This window comes from Vicugna pacos, chromosome 15, assembly GCF_048564905.1.
Source record: "Vicugna pacos chromosome 15, VicPac4, whole genome shotgun sequence".
NCBI lineage: Eukaryota > Metazoa > Chordata > Mammalia > Artiodactyla > Camelidae > Vicugna > Vicugna pacos.
In genome coordinates this window covers 60,173,934-60,195,864 of record NC_133001.1, presented here as the reverse complement: position 1 = coordinate 60,195,864, position 21,931 = coordinate 60,173,934, and the positions used below count along the sequence as shown (strand labels likewise).

General features: G+C 57.5%; 1 protein-coding gene across 1 annotated transcript in view; it reads right to left on the bottom strand.

The window, feature by feature from the left end:
* Nucleotides 1-21,931, bottom strand: part of MYT1L (myelin transcription factor 1 like) — a 296,223-nt gene that overhangs the window by 227,782 nt on the left and 46,510 nt on the right. The gene's annotated exons all lie outside the window — the stretch shown is intronic.

The following is a 21,931-nucleotide window of genomic DNA, read 5'->3' as shown; positions in this document are numbered from 1 at the left end:
GTCCACCTTGAACTCGCTGTCGTGACCCTGCAGCCTGCCTGGCTTTGTGGGTGAGGATGCGGGGACCAGCGGGCGGGGCTCCCTCCTGCCGCTCCTCCTCCCCGAAGGCCCGGGACTCAGCCCCGCACGTGGGAGCATCTTTCTCAGCCCCTCTGCCAGCGCCGACACCCCGACCACCACCGGACCCCACCCTCTCAAGGGAGGGGAAGCTGCAAAGGGGATTCACCCTCAGCCTCGCCGTCCCAGGCTTCCTTCCGCCTGTCGGGCAGCTGCCCTGCCGTCTGGGTCTGTCCGGACGGGCCCAGTTCCGTGCCTCAAGGACACTGTGTACTTTGCAGCCATAAATAAACGAAGAGCTTCTTGCTCCTGTGCAAGCGAAGGCGTGGTCCGTAATTACGTAAGCAAGTGCCGGTGAACAGCGGGACTGGAGAGTGGGACCCTGGCCCAGCAGGACTGAGCTGCGGGAAGCGACGCGAGTTGCGGGCGGGCAGGGCGAGGCTGCCGCCTGGGAGCCTCTGAGCGACCTCACCATCTCCAGACGCCGCCTCCCCACGAGCTCGCCCCGCCCCACCTCGACCGCCGAGGGCTGGGAAGGCCCCGTTTTCGGCGCTACAGTCGCTGGAATAATTTTTCAAGGGCCGAGGGAGGGAGAACATTTACAAAGCGCTTTAACGTTCTGCATTTGTGACTGTCCCGGGCGAGCCGGCGTCTTGTGCTGAGGCCAGCGGGGTGCAGGCAGTCACAGCCCCAGTGACACGTGCGCTTCTCAGGGTCTGCAGACTCTGAAGAACGTCGCCGTGAACTGCACCTTTCAGTATATAATCACGCCTGAATTTTCTCTGGAAACAGTAAGAAAATGTGCTGGATAGAAAACACAGTAAGCATGTGAGGGTGAGACCTCGGAGCGCAGTCACCGTAGTATTTTCTGTCTTAGAAACGTACACACACACCCAGAGGCACTCGACGTACAGGGCGAGGACCTGTGAGGCGTCCCCCGGGGTGTGGCCCCTGAAGCCACTTCACGGAGCTGCCGGTGTGGCCTCCCGCACACACAGCCACCCTGCGACCTGGACAGACGGCCTTTGGGGAGGCTGCTGTGGCCCCGGCCGCGGGCAGGGTGCTGGGGGTGAGGACCGACAGCACGTCCTCGTCTGACGGGGCTGAGCAGCCCTCCCGGCAGGCCGGCCCTGTGTGTGGAGCAGGGAGAAGGCAGATCACAGCAACAGCCCTGTCCTCACGGCCTCCCTTCTGTCACTCCTGAGAGGCCGGTCTGGAGCACCGGCCGGAGAAAGTGGGTTTCTGTGGGGCCGGATTCAAGTAGGAAGGTCAGGGAGGCTGAGGCAGGTTTAAAACGGAAAGGGCAGACGACACAGACAGGAAAGAGGCCTTCAGTCTCCCAGTTGAAAAAAAAAATACATATATTGTCAGAAAGGCAGGCTTCCAATGGCGGTTTGGGTAAATTTTTAAAAATACTTGGGTAAGTGCGCAGAAATTATTTAATACAACGTAACACAATACTATGCCAACATTTATCTAATTATGTACAATATGTAAATTCAATGTGTATATATCCTAAGTATATAAAACTTAATATAAGGGTCTGATAAATATGCATTAATTACATAAACAGGCTTAAGACTGACAGTGACCTGGGAACGTTAAAAGCCCTGAAAGGATTTTATAAAATGGTCATTTCAAAAAATGAATCGCTGTCTAGGGAACTTCCGTCCTTTCTACTTGGAAACTAAGGACACCTGACGTCATGCCCAGTCCCACCACGAATGGTGACCGTTTGGAACGTTTACCAGCTTCTTTTCCTGCGTTGGCACCGCCCTGGCTGGCACCATGACGGGGGACCGGGCAGCGCCTGCGCTGGCCCTGCTCCCTGGCCTGAGGTGCGCCGGGGCGCGGAGGGCCGTAGCCTAAGTGAGCACGTGGAGAGTGCACGTTATGCTTTTCCCAGTCATGTTTGGAAAGTGTCCTGCAGCTTGGCTTAGAGACTAGCGCACCCTTTTCCTTTCAACATCGAGGAAGTGGGCGTGACGGGTGTGCCAGCGTCAGAGTGACAGCACTGCCCTGTCACCCGCCGGCCACACGTGCTAACAGGAGCGCACGGCGTGGACCGCAGCCCCGCTCTCCCCAGGGTGACGGTGATGAGGGGGGTCAGCTGACCTGCCACACCCAGCACGGCACCTGCTCACCTGCCCAGGAGGCACACGGGACCTCAGGAGCCAGACGGGCAAAAAGGCACATCCCTAAATGCCGTGGGCTGCCCGTATCCAAGCCTGGCTCCATGGGTCCCAGAGCTGTGGCCAGATTCAGGAGGCTCTGACCCCACCAGCAGAACAGCGCATCTGAGCAGTACCGTCTTCCCACTGCCCCAGGCTTTCTCTTAATTCCCTCCTGCCTCTGTCCTCCATTAATCAAGGAACTGACACCCACCCAGACAGCCACCACGTTACACACGCGGCCACTGCAGTGGTTTCCTCTGGTGCCTCTGCACCAAAGCCCCAGACACCGCCCGGGGGACCCTGAGCTTCCTGCACAGACACCGGCACGAAACGTATGGCTCTTAGCGGGCCGCACAGAGCAGGAAGGGAAGTGCCGGGGGTGTCTGCGACTCCCCATCCGAAGCCATCTCAGCCCAGTGACGGCTTCACGATGGCGGTTCTCAGCAGTAGGACTTGGCGACACGTGGGTGCTGCAGTTATCAGCATTCAGAGCCCATCCGAAGCTGCAGCTGAACTCCAGCTGCCGGCGGGCTTGAAAAGAGCCGGCGCCTTGCAAATCGCTCCGACAGGCATTCTGGAGATGAGCGTACCACGACCAAATCACGTTCCACGGAAACGCCCCTTCTGCTGCTGATGAAGAGCACAATCAGACAGCACTTCAGCCTGGCGCGTTCAGTCTGCACACTGTCAGTGTCACACGAAACCCTGGCAGGACTCAGGCTGCGTCCCTGCGTAGTGCACAGTGGCACCTGCCGGCCAGTGACGTCCTGGGGCCGGTACGCTCCAGAGGAGTGGAGGGGGGCCGGCGGCCGCAGAGGATGGAATCCCCACTGCGAGCCGTTTCAGCGGTGCCCCAGGCTGGGGCTGTCCTTGTGGAATCTGAAGGGTGAGTGAGTCACGAGAAGCTACAGCCAAGTCTGCTCGGGTACAAGCCCTTTCCGGCAGGAGCCACCTACTCTGCCCTGGAAATTTCGGCTCGTGGCCTCAGAGTGACTCCCCAGCAGCCTAAGTTCTTCCCTCCCAGAGGACTAGGGGGCGTGTGGTTCAGGGCTGACGGCCTGCAGACAGGCTGCCGGCCTCTTCTGAGCGCTGCGAGGGCCTTGGGATGGCCGCGTCCCCTGCGAGGACAGCTGGGGCACACGGCAGGTCGCCCTGCCCACCTGGGAGCCCGCGCCAGACAGCAGATCACTGTCACTCAGAGACGCGCGTCCACCTGCTGCCCTGTCTCCAGCTACCAGAGCCTTTCCCATTTTGAATTTTAACACACTCTGCCTTTCAGTCTCCCTTCAAGAAACACAGACACCACAGGCTTCAGACTCCAGCGCAGTCTCTGGGTTTAAGAGCCGGAGAGAAAATCTGTCCGAAGCAGTTAGCGAGCGGCCACCTCAGTGGAGAGCACGCCTCTAGTCTGAGAGGACGCAGGGCACCCCTCCCGCCGCCCACACCCGGGGCCCCCCGTCCCACGGTGCACAGGGCCTGGATCAGCTCTCTGGAGCACCGAGGAGCCTGGCAGAGATGTCTGCTAACGGCTTCTTTACCGAAGACACAAAGAAAAGGCTTGAAAAGAGCGGGCGCTTCCCTTGGTTCCTGAATGAAACCACAGAGAGACGTCGGGGATGCGGTGTGGCCAGACAGTCCCCGCGAGCTGCCTGGTGGCACGTGTGTTCCTGGGACAATGTCCTGTGTCCCTCGGAGTCACAGACTGGCCGGGAAGCCGTCTCCTGCCTGGTCCACTCAGCTCCACTAGCTGGTATGAGCCACACGCTCCCTCTAGGATTCGCTGCGTCCTGAGGCTGCGTGACCTGTGGGGCCAGTCCCACCGACCATCTCCCTGGGTTTGTGCTCTGCAGGTTTATTTTCCCTTCCTCCCTCCCTCTTGCTCTGCCTTCCCTTCCTTGTTTCCCAGTTATATCCTTGAGCAGAGCGAATGCAGCAACATGTCAAAATCACAGGGAATTACCCCAGAGCTGCCAGTAAGGCTGGGTGAGTGTGGGGGACAGTGTCTACAAAACAGGAGGGGAGGCGTGGATCTGGTCCCCCCACCCCGGGCCCCGTGCCGTGCTGCGCACGTGGACCGACAGCACAGTGGGGCTTGAAGGCGGAGCGAGCGGGTTCCTGCGCGGAGGGCACGTCGGCCTGCGTGGCTCGGACGTCACTTGAACGCCGTCTCCATGTCAGGCTCTGCAGTGCCATCGGCATCGCTCGGGGGAACAGCGCCCCAGTCCCTCATGGGAAGTCCGTCAGACCTCGGGGAGGGGGCCTGAAACTGCATCCGTCCAGTGACTTGCTCTGTGCCCGGCCCTCCGCTGGCCTCCCTGCGGGGCTCTCCACATGAGCTGTGAGCTACGTCGCTCCTGCCTCCAACATTCCCACGGGAGAGGTGTCACCTCCCCCGTTTGCGGAAGGAGCTGCAGAGGGCTCCAGGAGAGGGCGGTGCTAGACTCGGGCAGGACACTCAGCTGTTGGCAGAGGGCTGAGATTTGAGCCCAGATCGTGCTACAGACCCCCTCCCCCCATGTCTCCATGCCAGAGACCTGCCCACACTGCCCACCTCCAAGTTCACGGCGTGGGTTTGCTGTGTCACCAGCTCACACCCAGGGGTCTGCCTCCCAGGCCGCGCCGGCTGTCCGCCGCCATGAACTCAGCCTCTGCAGCATCCAGGCCTGGATGGTGACAGCCCGAGTTCACGCCCGCTGCCTGCCTGCCTGCACTTTTCCTCTCCTCTCTCTGCTCCCTGCCCACCCCCTTACTGGGGCAAGGCGCGCCCTCACCCTGGGGGAAGGGAGCGGGACGGAAGCAGCCGTCGGGCACTGCCATCTCAAGGAAGATGCGAGGCTAGTGTTGTAAGGATTCCCAGAGAGCATGTTGCTCTCAGACCAGCTCATTCCTGCAGGAAGTGGAGAAAACGCTCAGGAAACAGACAAGCCGACACTTCCCCCTGCTGATAACTTAGGATTCAGCTTAGCTTTTTGACGTATTTTAAACCAAAGCAAGTGGAGTCATCCCTCGTACTGGTAAGAAAATTCAATTCAGGTCTTAGGTGTCCCTCTACTGCGGCAAGTGGGGGGACTTGAGAAAACACGCCGGTATTTGACTTGCAAAGTGCGGCTTGGAGGCGTCCCTCACAGAGCTGTCCCTCCTCTGTCCTGGTGACACTGGCCTCTTCCCCACAAGGGTTTGATACAGTTGAAGTTTTTCTTAGAAATCACATCACAGGTGATGCGCACTTGTTTTGAACGTTAACCTAAAACATCGAAGTGTCTGTTCCTTCCAACACCTCAGGTTCCCTGAGTCATCCCAGGGGCTTCACACTTGCCGTCTTACTTTCCCTCAAAGATGCAAGATGTGCGACCAGGCTTCTGATGTGGGGGAGGTGCCGTCAAGGAAGGAAGGGAGGAAGGAAGGAAGGGGGAGGGAGGGAGGAAGATGGGAAGGGAGGGAGGGAGGAGGGAGGAGGGAGGCAGTCCCAGGGCCTCTGAGGGCCGCTCTGAGGCTGGTGTCAGGCAGGATGCTGGACACCTGCGAGGGGAGAGAGCATTGTACTGCACCCTCCTTCACACTCATAAGGCAAGTAAACTGAAGATAGAAAGGTTTAGTCTATCTAAGACAACGCAGGAGAAATTATTGTTTGAAGATGTTCAAAGAAATTACAGCTTAACCAGCTCGAGTGTTTCTCATTGAACTCAATGCCTAAACCAGTTGTCGTTCAGAAAAATTAAGACTTTTGTACAGAGCCCCAAAACCCCAAAGAGAGAACACACCATTGCTTTTCTGAACACTGGACTCAGGAAGTCCTCTCTCCTGAATAGGACCAGAGGAGGAGCCGCCGCGGAGCCCGCCAGTGGTGCCCGCCGTGTACACTGGCTTCGCCAGAGGGAGGACGGCCGGGGAGCCTCTCCCCGTGGAGTCGGCGCTCCGAGTACATCCAGTACTCAGTACTCAGCACTCGGCACCAGGCACGCCCTGGGGTAAACACTGAAAATAAGATTTCTCCTTTACCCTGAAGACCTGGATCTAGGATCAAAAGAGGCAAGTGAAAGATCCTAGAGGAAATGTGCTCTGTTACTTGAAGTACGTGCTGAGGAAGAAGACGACTGCTGAGAGCAGACCCAGGCCGAGCGGTGGGCGGACAGAGGGGTGGGGCCTGGAGGGGGCGCTGAGGGCTGAACGGCAAGTCCAGACAGATGGGTAAGCAAACAAACAAAAGACGTCTTTCAGGCAGGAGACAGAGACCGCGCGCAGAGGCACATGGAGCCACGTCGGGGCTCTCCGGGGGTGTTCCGGGTGGCCGAGCCCGACGTGTCAGCCCATGGTGCGCAGGGGCAGCCGGACGGGTGGGAGGGGGACCAGTAACTGTAGCACCTGGAGGAATGCACCCCACAGGGATGGGAGGGCTACGAAAGGCTTCACGTGGAGGAGGGGTGGCACGGGTGTGTCCAGATTTCATGCAGACGATTATAAAGGCCGTGTGGAGGGTGGATGTGGGGGGCACAGAGCTACAGCCAAGAAGGCCGGGCAGGAGGCCCTTGGCGTGGTCCAGCTGAGCGATGATAAACCTCTGTTCGAGGTGTGGACGGCAGGAAGCGGGGGTGGAGAGGAGGGGTTTGGACCTGATGTCAGAAGGGCATGACAGTCCCAGGACGGAGGAACACAGACTAGAGGGGGAGGCGCGTCTGTGATGCTAGCGTGTAGCTGGGAACGAGCAGGATACGGAGGACGGGGCTTCCGCGGGGAGGACGACCACGCTCAGGGCTCAGGGCTGCTCGGGCAGCAGCGAGGCCAAGACAGTCTTCGATAAACCGTCCGAGCTGGGTGCCGGCTCGAGGGTCCTCAGCACGTGGCGGTGGGACCTCGGCAGGATGGGAAGGGCGAGCACACAGACCTGGGAGCCGCAGGTGGAGGGCAGGACACCCGGATGTGAGGAGCGGAGAGGGAAGAAGGGAGCGGTCTCTCTGAATGTGCCCAGCGATGTCAGATGCGCTTCAGAGCCCAGCAGGATGGGGTTTTAAAATGTGAGTTGGATTTGGAAATCACAACTCAGCTAGCGACATTTTGGAGAGGTGGGTAAGCCAGCAGGAAGTGAGGGCGTGAAGCCCACCTTTTGAGGAGGCTGTGAAGTGGCCTCCCTCAGCGCCGGCACCTGGGGCAGACGGAGAACAGGTGGACGAGGGACATGAGGACACGCAGAGGGAGCAGTGGGTGAGAAGCATCAGGTCGGGAGAGGCAGGGCGGGAGGTGGGATGGCGTCGGTGAGAGAGGACGGGAGAGGTGGTCAGAGCAGCAGAGACGGGAGGCTCTGGGACCGCCTGTGAAGGTGGACTGCACCCTGGGAGGGCCTGGAACACTGTCCCGCTGTCCACGCTCCACTGTAGGCACGTGCGGTGGGGGCATCAGAGCTTCACGGACGCCCCTGTCTGAGGACTATGTTCTGCCTTCTGCGAACGTGCCTCCGTGGCAGGGCTGATGCTGGTCAGACCGTCGGGGAGGAAGTCTCCCCAGGTGTGCATTTCTCAGCCCCGGGGTGAGACCACTCGCCACCTGCTGGGTGAGCTGCTCTGCTAAGTAATGCTTAGATTAATCAGGATTTATTAACTTGACAGCCAGGAAAATTAAAAATAACCCATTCTGGTGCTTGAAATTAATGAGGCTTCGATTTACTCCCTGAAGAATGAAGTGAGTAGTGCAGTCGGATGAGTAACTCGTAACTTGGGGTGACTTTCTCCAAAAAGCACTGGGCTGGATGTTTATAACTGGTAAATTGAAAAATAATCTGCATTGTAATCACTGTGTATCCGCAGCATCTGAGGCCGGTCCCTTCTCTCCTGGAAATGGTCCAACGTCACCATCAGGTGCTAGAAGCCCTTGGGTAACATGGATGGGACTTACTGACGACAAGAGAGGAGTCTCTGACCTTCAGACACTTAGACAGAACCCACACGTCCTCGTGAAGTCCTGTTGTTAAGGCAAGAATGCAAGATGCAAGCACCTTTCCACCACTGCCTGACAGGCCGCTGTGTGGACACAAGCCAGGAGGGCACATGCTGCCTCATTTACCCTCAGCCACCCCACGGCAGGCTGGGTCAGCCTCGCCCACACCAGTCTGCCCGAGACGCAGGTTTGGGCCCAGGCCTGCGTGGCCGCAGCGCGCTTGGTCTCCCCAGGGCAGTCCGCGGCCTTCCGTCTCCAGGCTTTGGCACACACGGAGCACCACGCACTGAGCACCTACTCGGGGCCGCTGGCACGTCGCCGGCCGTGCTGCAGAGCGAGGGCTCCCCACGGGGCTGGCTGGGGGCTTCTGCACTTTTTCTCCGTGATCCCAAACTGCCTGATTCCTAAGCTCTGATGGCAACTGTTTACACTTTCATTCATTTTCTGTCCGTATCGTTTCTCACTTCTGTCCGTGACGCTGGTGTCAGGTATCCGGTGGTTCAAACCTCGTTTCGCTATGCGCTGTGTGACCACGTGGCTTCTCTCCCCCTCACGTTCCTCGTTTACAAGAAACAGACGACACCAGGTCTAGTGATCAGGCGGGGCCAAGCATCACACCACTCGGCAGGCGTCTGGAGCAGAGGTTAGGTGCACAGACACAACTTACATGTTATTTCCAATGTGTCGCTCCTTAGTACAAGGTGGATTTATAAACTGCACAATAAAACCTGTTAATGTGATTTTAAAAAGCTGATTTGGAATAACCAGGCCAGAAAGCATTCCCGGGGGCTGTGTGTGAAGGTCAGCTCATGGACATCTGTCTGGTCGTGTGGCGCCGTGCGCACCCCCGGGCCTCCGAGTCTCAGCTCCAGTCTGGAGGGAAGTGGGCTGAGCGGGGGGCTCCCCGGGAGCGAGACTGAAAGGGCAGTGGTGCCTCGGCCCCTGCCAGTGCGGGCGGAAATACGGCGTGGGGCTCCACCTCGGGGCGCTCAGCACCCAGCTCCCCACGGGCCGGGACAGCGCAAAGCGCCCACTCACCGGACGGGAATCTGGTTTCCTCAGGACTTGGCCTTCTGCTGTTCCGGACACCACCAGACAGGAAAGAGGAACCTACTCCCCAAAAGCTCACACGCCGCATGCAAACACACCGAGCATCACCTATTTTTATGTAAAATACTTTCAGCAGAACTCGGACCATTCAGTTCTCATGAGCAAGTGTGGGAAAAAGTCTAGTTTACTCGTTAGACTTCTCTGCGCACTACGTTCGAGTTGCCGATCACGCGGAAACGTAGACTAGAGGTTCACCGCGGGTTTAGCTGGATTCACCGGAGCCGTTCCAGTGCTCCGTCCTTCCCAGAGCGGCACGAGGCTGCTTCTCCTCCCTTCACACCTGCCCCTCACTTGGCCAAGGTGATGGGGCGAGGTGACGCGGTATCGGAGGTGGCTTCTGGGCCGTGGGAGAGGCTGACGTCACAGGAGGGACCCAGTTTGGGTGGAGCAGGTGGTCCTGGCCTGAGCCAGGAGGTCCCTGCTGAGACATGAGGGCAGCAGAACCGTCCTGGGGAGATTAGCGAAAACAAGAGGTTCTAACTGAACTTTGTCAAGGTTTCTAATGAAAGCAAAGCTGCTTTTCTTCCCCATTCGTTTCCGTCAGTTTGGGGGAAAATCTGGCCATTTCGTTCAAGTCCACCAAGGACAGACTTTCGATCGCGGCACAGCTGGGCTGGCAAAACACGTGTTCCGCTGAAGAGCTGAAGCAGCTGCTCCGCTGACGTCGCTCTGGTTACTTACTCACTTAGGAACGAGGGGCTCAGGGACCCTTTCGTAAAATAACAAAACAGAGCAGATCAGCGCACGCACTGTCTCAGGTGGTGAGAACAATGACTGAGTTCGGGCCTTATCTCGGCCCTTAAAGGTACAGCAGGGAACCACGCAGCGACGCGGGAGCGGAGGCACGGGGAGCCGCGGCGTGCAAACGCGGGAAGCACGCTTATTACTCGTGACTTTGCGTCCTTAGTTTGACAAGAGCAGGTCAGGTGGCTCACAGTCTCACCAGGTGATTAGGCAAACCCGAATCGCTCAGGGGCTGGGCTTCCACAGGTCAGCCGTCCGACGGCCTTGTCTCTTATTCCAAAAGAGTCTCCTGCCACTTTTCAGGGAAACGGCGGGGATGGAAGGGAGCTCCAGTTCATCCTCATCTAATGGTTCTTGTTTCGGTTCCACTACCATTTTCACAAAAAACGCTATTTTTAATATGTTTGTATTAACCAAGTCGGAGGCCCATGAGCAGCTCAGACGACCTCTGTGTTGGGCCGACGAGGCGAGACACCGGATGGCGGCTGGGAGCACCACGACGTGAGCAAAGTGCCACTCCCCCCCCCCAACTGCACCTGCTCTTCCTGGAGGAGGGGGTTGCGTTGCTCGGCTCTCACTAAGAGGAAGTGCCTGTTGCTCTGGAAACACATTTCCATGCCAAGACTGTGCCCCCGGCGAGCCTGAGGCTTTGTCAGCAGCAGCAGGGCCTCTCTGAGGAGCACGGTGGGTTCACTTCCCTCAACTTGAACTACAGCCGACAGAGGACGCACCTCTAGGGTCATGCAGCTGCAGACTCGAGTCGCACACGGAGCCCCGAGCGCACTTCACAGCCACGTCCTCACTCCGGGCCCCTGGCCTCGCCACTCTGCAACGTTCCCGTGGAGCCATCTTCACAGTCGGGGCGGACCGGCCGCTCTGACGCCCGCACCTGGCTGCTTCTGGTCTCAGAAGCTCTCTCTCCGTCCCGTCAGTCCCGTCAGCCAAGCAGCGAGCACCTGGCCCGGAGCACAGCACGCCCCCGCCGGGGGTTTGGGCGGAATCAGTGAGCCACATCTTAAACGAGCTTCGGCTCTTGCCAGGCAGATTTTTAAAAAAGGCTTCTGATTCCCTGCCGCTGTTTCCTAGAAAAAAATGCAACAAGGAAACGCCTGGCGGATTCACAGGGAGCTGTGAGACAGCTCTTGGCACGAGTCACCTCATGTTCCAGGCTGTCCTCAGGGCTGCTCCCCGCAAAGCCCGCAGGGCCTGTCAAAGGGGGCTCCTGGCGCCCCGCTCCTCCCCGCGCGCGTCCGGCGTGCACACCCTCGGCCGGGCTTGGGCACTGTGCTGAGTCGAACTGGAATTCGTGTGAGGACACACCGGCTCCCTCCTCCCCTAGGGCTCTGCTTTCCCCTCTCCTTCCCACTGTCCTCGCATCACACACGCACACGCACACACACAGGTGTGCACGTGCAGACACACAGGCATGCACAGGTGTGCAAACATGCGTGCACACGCACACTTGAAACCACATATAAGGCACCGACATCAATGTGGAGGGACAGGCAGATGTGGTGGCGAGTCGTCACCTGGGTCTCCCCGTGACAGCAGGATGGAGCAGGTGGGGCCAGGGAGCTGCTCTGTGGAAGGGTGGGTGCAGAGGGCGTTGGGAGCTGAAGGTCTCGCGAGTGTCCCCTTACCTCCAGGCTGTCCTGGGACCGCGGCCAGGGAAATAAATAGCATTTGCAGTGGAAGAAAGGTCACCTAACAGCTGAAAGAGCTCCTTTTTACCACGAAAGGAATCCTGCTGCTTGCGTCTCAGATCCCCAAGGGGAAGTCACTGGAGCAGATGGCCAGGGTGGGGACTGCAGGTGCTCTGAGCCCTCTGCCCCCAACGCCAGGCAAAGCCAGCATCCAGCACATCCACCTTGGGAAGCGCGTGGGGAGGCTGGCGGGCAGTCAGCGTGGGGCTGACGGACCTGCGCAAAGCTGCGGGCTCCAGGTCTGCCCGTGTAGGACGGAAAAGCCAGGGGCGACCTCTGGACTTGACCCCCCAGCAGCCCTCAGCTCCGCTAACCAACCAGATGACCTAACCCCCGCCTAGATGACCTTAACCCCCTGGCCCACCACCTGCTATGCTCTTCACACAAAGTGGCTGAGAACTTGCGTTTCTTTGGAAGGCCCTTCCGTGTGCCGCCTCCTTGTCCTCTGCCTGCACCATGAACACGTGGGAAGCTGCCTGCGATGCGCTCAGAGGCTGGACCACCAGTCACAGGGCCCAGGTAACCCAGGCTACCATCTTACAGGTGACCATTTCGTGGGTGACCATGGGCAAGACACCGCCCACCCCTCTGCACACCTCGGGCTCCTACCGCAGGCAGAAATCATCAGGGCATCGACTTCCAGGCCCTGAGAAACTGACCAGAGGGAACGCACGTGCCAATCCCACAGCACAAGGGCTGTTCGTGCTCACTGAAAGCTCTTATTCCTGACGTCACCAGTGTTAACGGGCACAAAAGACAGACTGTGCGCTCAGCAAACACAAGGGAAACCTCAAGAGACACCACTTGTTCCCTCCAATAAACGCCTTTTCACTTCTTAGAACCCACAGTCCTCATCGAAAGAGAATGGACATCCCTGCTTGGGAAAGGGGTGGGCGGCACGAAGTACTGGTCCTGCGGTCCTGCGGTCCTGAGGCCCTGCTACCCTGCTGTCCTGCGGTCCAGCTGTCCTGCGGTCCTGTGGTCCTGAGGTCCTCCTACCCTGCTGTCCTGCGGTCCAGCTGTCCTGCGGTCCTGCGGTCCTGAGGTCCTCCTACCCTGCTGTCCTGGGTCCTGAGGTCCTGCTGTCCTGCGGTCCTGCTGTCCTGCTGCCCTGCGGTCCTGTGTGCAGCAGGAGCTGCTGCTTCATGACCCATCTGCTCGTCGGTGAGGGAGGAAGGAGGACGCCACCTCGTAAGGCTGAGGAGGTGTCGGGTCTAGGTAACGAGCATCCCTGACTGGAAAGGTTGATGGGTGACTTTCTAACAGATGGGGTGGCTGGTGACTCTGACCAACAGCACCATGACTGAGGGGAGAGCAGACCTCTGTGCGTCCCCTGCATTGTGATGACGTAGGAAGACACAGGTCACCTCTGAATCGGTGAGGCCTCTGATCCAACTGCCAGTTTGCAGGAAACTCAGGGGCCGGAGGAACACGGTAGGTGACACCCCAGGGGGGAAACCAGCCAAGTCCAGACTGCGGGACCCTTTAGAGCACGAGGGACCCCGCTTCAGCGCCAGCGGGCACAAGAGGCAGGGGTGAAGGCGGAGGCGGGAGGGAACCGACGTAGGTCCGGGAGAGGGTCAAGTCCCGTCAGCAGGGAGCCCTGCAGATGCTGTTTGGATTCTGATCCAAACAAACTATGAAAATAAATCTGTGCAACAGTCTGGGGACTCTGAGCTGGGCCTGGATGTCTGGTGATAATTAAAGGGTTGATGGGTGGCTATGGTTTCACAGAAGAGAAACTTCCTATGTTAGGAATTCATGCTGGAGTATCTTTGATAAAATTTCACACTGACTCGGATTTGCTTCAAAGTAACCCATGTTTGGGGAAGCGAGCCCGAGTGCGCATGCACACGAGGCAGCCTGGCCAGCCGCGAAGGTCACAGTGCACGATCCGGGCCCACAGCCGCTTCTGAGTGTGTCTGCGGGAAAGAGCAGTGACACTGGAACCTGAGTCCACGTCCCTCCCCGGGAGGCAGACCCGGGGCCCCACTGTGCCCACGACGTTTACGGGGCAGAACAGAGCAAGGTGAGGGGAGCTGGTGGGACGCGGGTGTAGGCACGGGTGGCCCACGGTCCCCACGGCCCCGCTGATGCACCTGGGAGGGAGGGCACAGGGCTGCATTCCCCACCGAGGGCTGTACTTGCCAGCTTCCCTCCGGCAGGGCTGGGACCTGAAATCCGATCTCCGAGTAATGGGAGGCTTCACCTGGCCCCCCTCATCCTGCACGTCTCTAGGCGCCGCTCCTTCCAGAGGACCCTGGGTTCCAGACGGCAGAGGCACCAACTGGAGGGGCCGCCCAGCCTGCATCAGGGCTGTGAGGTGACCAAGAAGAAAACTTCTGCGTGCTGAGCATCCTGGGTTTATTTCCGAGTTCACTTGTTAAACAGCCCAGTGCATCCTGCCTGACGCAGGCGACAGGGCCCCGCACAGACACCTGGAGCCTCCTGTGGCCTCGGGCTGTGCTGCGAGCTTCCACTCGATGGGCGCTCGGGGTGACCTGGTTTGCTGGAGCTCTGGAGGCGGGGCCTCGTGAGCACCCCCGCTCTGAGGCAGTCGGCGGCCTGCCCGGGTGCCATTTATTTCCATTTTCCATAAAAGCAGATCATTAGTTGAAAGTGTCTGACAAAGCATTTTGAAGATTTATAACTGAAATGGAACTTATTTTTCTGCTTGTGGTCGTGAAAAGTAAAACACCAAACACCACCAACAAACCAACCGACTCTCGTCCTGGGCGGCCATCCTCGGGCGCAACCTGCCAAGGGATCAGCCGAAAAGCGCGACAAAGACGGTGTGGCCGGGCGTGCACTTCCCGGTGCGTGTGGGGGAGAAAGGCCCGGTTGCTCGTCTTGTTCACGGAGAGGCGTGAACTTCCCCTCACGGATTCTCACAGGCGGGCCAGCATTTAACGGAGCAAAGATGACCTCAGTGCGATCTCTGCAGCAATGCACATACTCTTATAAGCTAAAGATACACGTGCACACTCTATGTAAACACAGCTTCCTTCTGGGTGCGGACAGAGGAGAGCGAACACAACTTAGCCGTCCTGGTAAGCGTGGTCAGCTAGGGCCATCGTTTCACCTTATCGTCATGGCGCAGTGACACCGACTGAGCCTGGAGGCTGGGCAGGTGGACGGTTTTGTTCGTTTTAATTCTTACAGAACTAGGTTCGAATTTTGCTCTTTTCTCGTCCTCCCCCCGCTTTCATTCCTTCCTTCCAGAGGTTTGCTCTTTAGACCCTGGAACAGACGCCCCTCCAGGCTGGCACAGGCCCTTCCACACCCTGCCTGGCTGCAGCTGGCCGGGGCCCCACGGAGCCGAGCACCCGGCCATCGCGGCATCGGCGCAGGGCCGGGCTCCCCGAGACCCCTGCCCCCGACTCTGGGGTGACCGAGTTCTTCTTCTGCGTTATTTCCTCTTCTGTAATGGGCACCCAGCATAGCGGCTCTAGGGAGAAGAGCTCAGTGACAAACAGTCCCTTCTGTTTTCTGCGTGAGGATGAATTGAAAGAAAGACGGTGTTTACAAAATCTGACATTTTGCTTAGTGATTTCGGAGCATGTGAAGGAAAGAGATAAGCTGTTTACAGATGATGGATGAAATTCTCAGGAGCGCATACACCCTGTTTCTCAGAAGGAGGGATTTCCTGCATTCACAATCACACTCCCACGTACACACGTTTCATACTGAGTGTCTTGGGAGAAAGTCTATTTTAATTAATCCGATGCAAGCAAGCCACTGCAGTGTGAGAGGCTGGAAGGTGCCCTGAAGTCAGAGTTCATTTGCAGCTCCGTCATGAATAAACGCTTTGGCCTCAGAAAAGTCTTTCCACGAGGAGGGGAGTTTCCTCCTCCTCTGTAAACGAAAGGGCCGTCACTGCTCATCGGGTGATGCCAGGACGCCTCTGATGGAGGGGAGCCAGCTGTCCCGGGTGCTGGGAGCGGGGCTCAGGAAACTGCACCCAGGAGACAGTTGATCTTCACCTAAATGGGGAAGGAGTTGTGACTCCTACTCTCAATCTGTAACATGTATAAGGATGTTTCAGAAATGAACGTTTAGGAAATAAATACTTAAGAAAAAGAGATGCAGGAAGGTTGCCTTGCGCCTTCCTGGACCACACTGTCCACGCCGCCTACTACCGGCGGGCACACGAATCTCACACACACACACGCACGCACAGGCATATGTGATACACACCCCACACTGCTCTCACACACACGCCACACGCTCACACGTCCTTCTGAACCTTTGGAAAGTACGCTGTAGGTATCACCGCTCCTCACACCTAAATAAACCCTTCAGCGTTCATCTCCTAAGGGAGAAAAAATTCTGCATAATCGAAGTGTGATTTTAACAAAAAAGGTACTTCCTACTGCTTCCATCATGTCAGGAAACAGGCCATGTTCACGTCTCCCCCACTGGTACATAACATCTTCTTTGTACTCTTTTGCTGTGTTAAAAAAAAACATGACTAAGACATAAAACCACTCTCCTTCCGGATTCTGAAGGATTTCTGTAGCGTTTGACCACTGCCATTTCTTCCCACTGTTTGTCACCGACCGGCATTTCCTGACTGTTACTGGAGAAAACACATTCTTTTAATTATTTTGAAAAGTCGTTCTTAAAACGATAACTACTACGGAGGAAGTGGATGAACAGTGCTGCGGCTTCTGGTTTCAGACTTTGTAAGACAAATTTTAAACTAGAAGATCTTGGAAAGAAGGGCACATGTCGCTCACGAGACACGCGGGGAGCCCGGAAGCTGCTCGGGGGTGACCGCGCGGGGGGACGCTGATGGGACAGTGCCGCGCCGCCTCCTCGCCCGCCTCCTCCCGCCCGACCGCTTTCTTCCTTCGAGCCTTGGCGTCCCTCCTCCTCTCCCGTCCCTCCTTCCCTTCCTTCCTTTACATTCGCCTGGTGCAAAAATAAGTAAAACTGAATAAAGGGCGAATAAACGCACCGAGAGCTCCCGCCTGTCCCCGCCTGCTCTGCACGGTGACGACACGCAGACAACTGTCAGCCCCGCCCTCCCTTCCAGAAGCTTTCATGCAAATACAGGCAAGTACAGGTGTGGGTCCTGCTTCTGCTTCCCTTGTGTATCTTGCTTTTTCCTTCAACAAAGTATCCTTGAAAGCTCCTGACGCCGGTGCCCAGGGAGCGGAGCGGCCGCGCTCCGCCCACAGCTGCGCGGGGAGCAGCGGCGCCACGCGGATGTGAGCCAGGTCGCCTCCGCCTTTGCTGGCGGGGTGGGCAAGTCCCGGTTCCTCATGAATCACAGTCGTAGCCGTGATGTAGAGACCGAGCCGTGCCCCAGACACTCAGCTCCGTGTGTCACACGTGTTGTTTTAAGTGCTTCGCGACCACTCTTCCCAGCTGGTTGGGTGACAAAGTCTGTCTCACCTGGGTTTGACCCCATCCATCCTTCCTGCCTCCACACCGCCCGCTCCTCCCTCCCTGAGACCGTCAGCCTCGGCTGGACCATCCGGGGAGGCTGCCCTTCAACCGTCCTATGAAGGAAGGGGCAGCTCGGGTCTCCCTTGTTTAAACTCACCCCGTTTCCTCCCCATCTACAGCACTTACTCTGAACGTGCTGTGCCTGGCGTCCCCTCCTGCTCCCACCCTCACGCTGCGGGGTCTTTCCAGATGCTAGTGCCACGTCTGAAATACCCACATCTGTCTGAAAAACGTGGAGGTGCCCATGGAGGGCGGCCTGGCGGTGACTACCCAGGACTCCCGCCGCCTTCCCCAGGAACGCTCAGACTCCCCCACGCTTAGGGTGCGTGGCACCCGATCGCCTTACCCACACCCCTTTTCTAGCCCTTTTCAGTGCGTGGGTTTTGGGGGTATACATGCCTCCTCCCCGTTAAATGGTTAAATGTGAACTGGTCTATGGCACAATTCTCTAATTCCATTTGTGTGTGTGTGTGTGTATCTACGATGTCTGGTGGGTAGCAGCTGATTCAAAACAATGCTCCAGAAATGCACATGGTTATACCTTTAAGTGTATAGATGAGGTTTGCAGCAATTTACTTAATAACTTGTTTTGTTTTAATAGGCATTTGTTTCCTTTAAATGTAGGTTAAAAATCCTCCCTTCATGGTACCTGTAAGAAACATAGCCTCAGAGACCCTCAAGAAAACAGCCTCCAATCAGTGGGGTTAGTGTTTGCGGATTTATGACATCCACACTTTGCAGGAGGGGTGGGGCCACGAGTAAAGATGGACGTTTGAGAAGGCGCCACGGAAGTGGGGTGTCTGAGGGGAAAGGCCGGTGGGTGGAGGGGTGAGTGCGTCTCACTGCACGTGATACAGTGACACACGTGCCAGGAAATCGAGTGGAAGCAGTGGCATAAAGTGAAAAGTAAACACTCCTGCCACCTTTGGCAGAAAAAATACATGCACACCTTTGTTACATAGATGTCGAGACACAAGGAAAAAGAAAGTTCTGTCCCTCCCTTTCACCCTCAGTCACGTTCCGCAGAGGTCACTGCGAATCGGCTCTACGTCACAGACCTTCACTTGGCACGAAGGTGCGTTCATTCACGGATGAGACCAACAGCTGCATCCCGGTGCGCGCCGCCCGGCTGCGCTGAGGACTGGGAGCACGAGCAGGACAGCACCCCTGTCCTCGGGAGCCCCCGTCCTCTGGATGCCAAGCGGACACCAAAGAGCGTTGGGTAGAAGACGCCGAGGTGGAGAGGGAGGACCCTGAACAGGTGCCACTTCTAAGCCAGGAGTGGCGTGTCTGGACTGCTCATGGACGCACTGCCTACCAGCTCCTCTCCCTTTCCAAGAGCTGCGTCTTCCAAGAAACAGGGAGGGAGATTCGCCTTCACCCTTTCTCACGCTAGTCCCGTGGCCCAGGAACGGGGCATCGCCTGGCCCTGCTGTTCCTCGGGGAGCTGCAGTCTGGAAGGGAATCGGATGCGTCTGTCTGAGACTTACGGGCAGCCCACTGCCCGTCTCAGACGCAGCACAGCTGCGTAAACGCTAAAATAGCTTCTGTGTTTCAATGACCGAATTTAGTGCTTTGCACGTTCTGTATCTCACTTAATCCTTACAGCACTTCTGTTAAGAACTTACTATGCCCGTTTAACTGATGGGGAAACCGAGGCTCAGAGCCCAGGAGTTAAACAACTTCTCTAAAGTCACGCAGATCCTGCGGCAGAATTGGGATCTGCTCCCTGCCTGGAAGCCTGCCAGTTGCTCCTCAGACTCGGACATGGCGTCAAGCCGCTGCGGGCCCAGCTGGGCACTCTTCTCTAAACACTTAGGGTGTCATGCAGGCTGCGCTTCCTCAGCCCGCTTTCTCCCATTCAGATCTGCTCTGAAATAACTTGCTGTCAAAATGCGGTTTTAAAGGTACACATATCCTAAAAAAAAATAATTTCAGTTGAAAGTATCAGGCAATGTTCTGCATTTTAACTAAGTGAGTTACACTACTAATTCACATCCCAAATAAGGCAGAAAGGTTGAGACGTTCACAAACTAGCCTTTTAGAAAAGAATCTACAGTGTGTTCCAGGATTAACCCCTTTATCCAAAGCTTCCGCTGCAATTCAAAGTCATCCTTCTGTACTCAGCGTCTTAATCCCTATGTTCCACATTATGTGTACATGCATTTTGGAGTTGCAGAGTATTTGGAGAAACAGACTGAATGGATCACATTTTACTGAAGTCCACGGTGTCGCCCGCACCGAAGCCCCGCCCCTACCCCGGGGCCCTGGTGACCAGCGTCCGCATCGCTGACTGGAGTCCGAGTCCCTGGAAGAGCTCCCCCTCGGCACTGGGGCTTGGCACGTGCTACTCCGTGTGTGGACAGGGGGAGTGACACCTCTGGGTGTTGGTTTTAATCTGATTTTATTCTGACACCACTTTCAGGATGATTGCAGGATATTTCTTGGCAAGCAGGTTGGTAAAGGCAGAGTCGTTAAGAAAATTTGCTATTTGCTCCTGTTTAGACCTCACGAGTTCCGTGGGCCCGCCCTGCCTTCGCAGGTGTCTTGGCCGCCATGGCTCCTGGCTGGGCCCCATCCCGGCTGCTCAGCGCCCGCACTGGCCAAGCGCCAGCCAGGCTGGGAGCGACTTCCTGGGGCCATAACTGTAGAGCCCACTGGGCGAGTCTGCAAGTAACAGTTTGAGAAAAGAGTGAGAGTTTTATTCTATTTTCCAAAAACGATGGGGGCTGTTTAGGACGCTTCATTTAGATGTCCACCGCTGACTGGCAAACTGCCACCTGAGGGCCAGACCCCGTGCTGCGGCCTCGCGGGTGAAGTCTTCCTGGAACACGGTCACGTGCACTCGTCCACGGGAGTCCCGGCTGCTTTCCCGGGGAGGCCTCAGGGAGACCAAGACACTTACTGCCGGACCCCTGCAAGGAGACGCGGGCCCACCGGGTCTCAGCGATCTGACCCTCACACAGTCTCTCACAGGTGACCACGTGAAGGCCTGGCCTTCATCCCGGGAGCTAGGGTTGTGGCACTGGAGACTCCCCACGTCAAGGCGCTAAGCCCTTTGCTTTCATCTGCTGTTCTGTTTCCTCTCCCAGGACCAAAGTGTTCACGACATGCTTACAGCAGATATGTACTGATTATCCCCTGAGGGCCAAGCACGGGTCTTGGAAGGACAGGAGAATGGGTAAAGACACCCAGAAGTCGGGTGCGAGCTGCGCTCCCTGCCCCTGGTGCCACAGCGCCGTCACCAGAGCCCGCAGGGGGGCGGCAGGTGCACGGTGACCATGGGGTGAGACCATCGCAGGTGTGGTTGGGCTCTTGTGTTGTAACTATTACCCGATCAACCTGGAGGCCCTCAGCTCATCTTCCCCCCAGAAGAGCCTACCGTCCCCAGGGCTGTGACAGACACACGGTGGGAGGACCGGTGGGCTGCGGCACCAGATGCGGGCCTGCTGGCACCTTGGAATGTTTTTCATCTATTCTGAATAAGTCCAACCGCCCGCCTTGAGAATACACATCTCTCGAAATCAAATGCTCTGCCTCAAGTGAGACGCCTGCTCAAGGCCAGGTTTGTCAGGCGTGAACGTGGCTTTTCCTTTGGACGCTGGCTCACACACGTAGGAACGTGTGTGTGTTGAACTCCGACGAGAGCTGCATTCAGACGCTGCGCGGGACACCGCGTGACCAGCCACCACTCAGACATGGGGCACGTAACCCGCGCCAGACATGTCAGTTCAGACCCACAGAACACAACCCATTTATGACTAAAACTCAGCGAGGCTGGACGAAGCGACCGCCTGCACGTGAGGAAACAGCCACGTGTCAGAAACTTTAACTACTTTAAAGTCAGCTGCCAGCTGAGCACTCAGCATGCAGTTTTTTTTTTCTTTTTCCCCAAGCTCCAGGGAAATGACAAACATAATGGCTTCCCCAACCCCAACCAAGGAGGAGACGTCTTTGAAAAGTGTCGGGATCCAGACAAGAGAATGACTGGAGCAGGTGTGACCCGCTGGGCCGGCTCCTAAAGCTCCCAAAGCCTGCAGCGCGCACGGCGCGGCTCGCGGCAGAGGCCGAGCCCTAGGTCCCACCCACGTGACGGCGAGCAACTCTGCCATCACGCGGGCAAGCAGGGCAGCTGGCAGACAGAGAAATGACTGGCACAGTGAACCTGGAAAGGCCTCCTCGCGTGGCGTCCTAAGCAGGTACCGGTGCCCCAGAGCCTTCCTGTTTCCCCCCAGCGAGCAGCCTGTGCCGGGTGGACCCTGCAGGTGGGTCTGGAGAAGACACCACTGGAGCTTCTGGTCCGTGTCCTGCCCACGGTCAGAGGCTGAGCTTTGCGGAGGTGGGAACTGAGTCACAGGACGGCCAAGCGGATGCCAGCCTGTGAGAGTCCCTAAAACCTGTGCTGCCTGGGCGGCGATCATCTGGTCTTTGCCGACCTCCCCCCAGCTCTCCGAGGCATAATTAGTGACCCTCTCTGACCAGCTACTTCTGCAGCCGGTGTGGGGTTGGGGGCAACAATTACGCCTTTCCATCCAAGGTCCCAGTGTCCCGCACTCCGCACCAGCGATCCCAGCACCCCTCACGGCGCCCAGAAGGCTGCAGGCTGGTCCCGCACTACACAGCTTTAGTAGCAGGAACAATGAGCATCACCTAACTTAACTGAAAATGACTCTTTTTAGCATAAGCTGTCTGTCTGGAGGGGACGCAGCACAGGGTGCTGACTGCCTCCCGGAGGTCTGGAAGCAGCGGGAGGCCGAGATG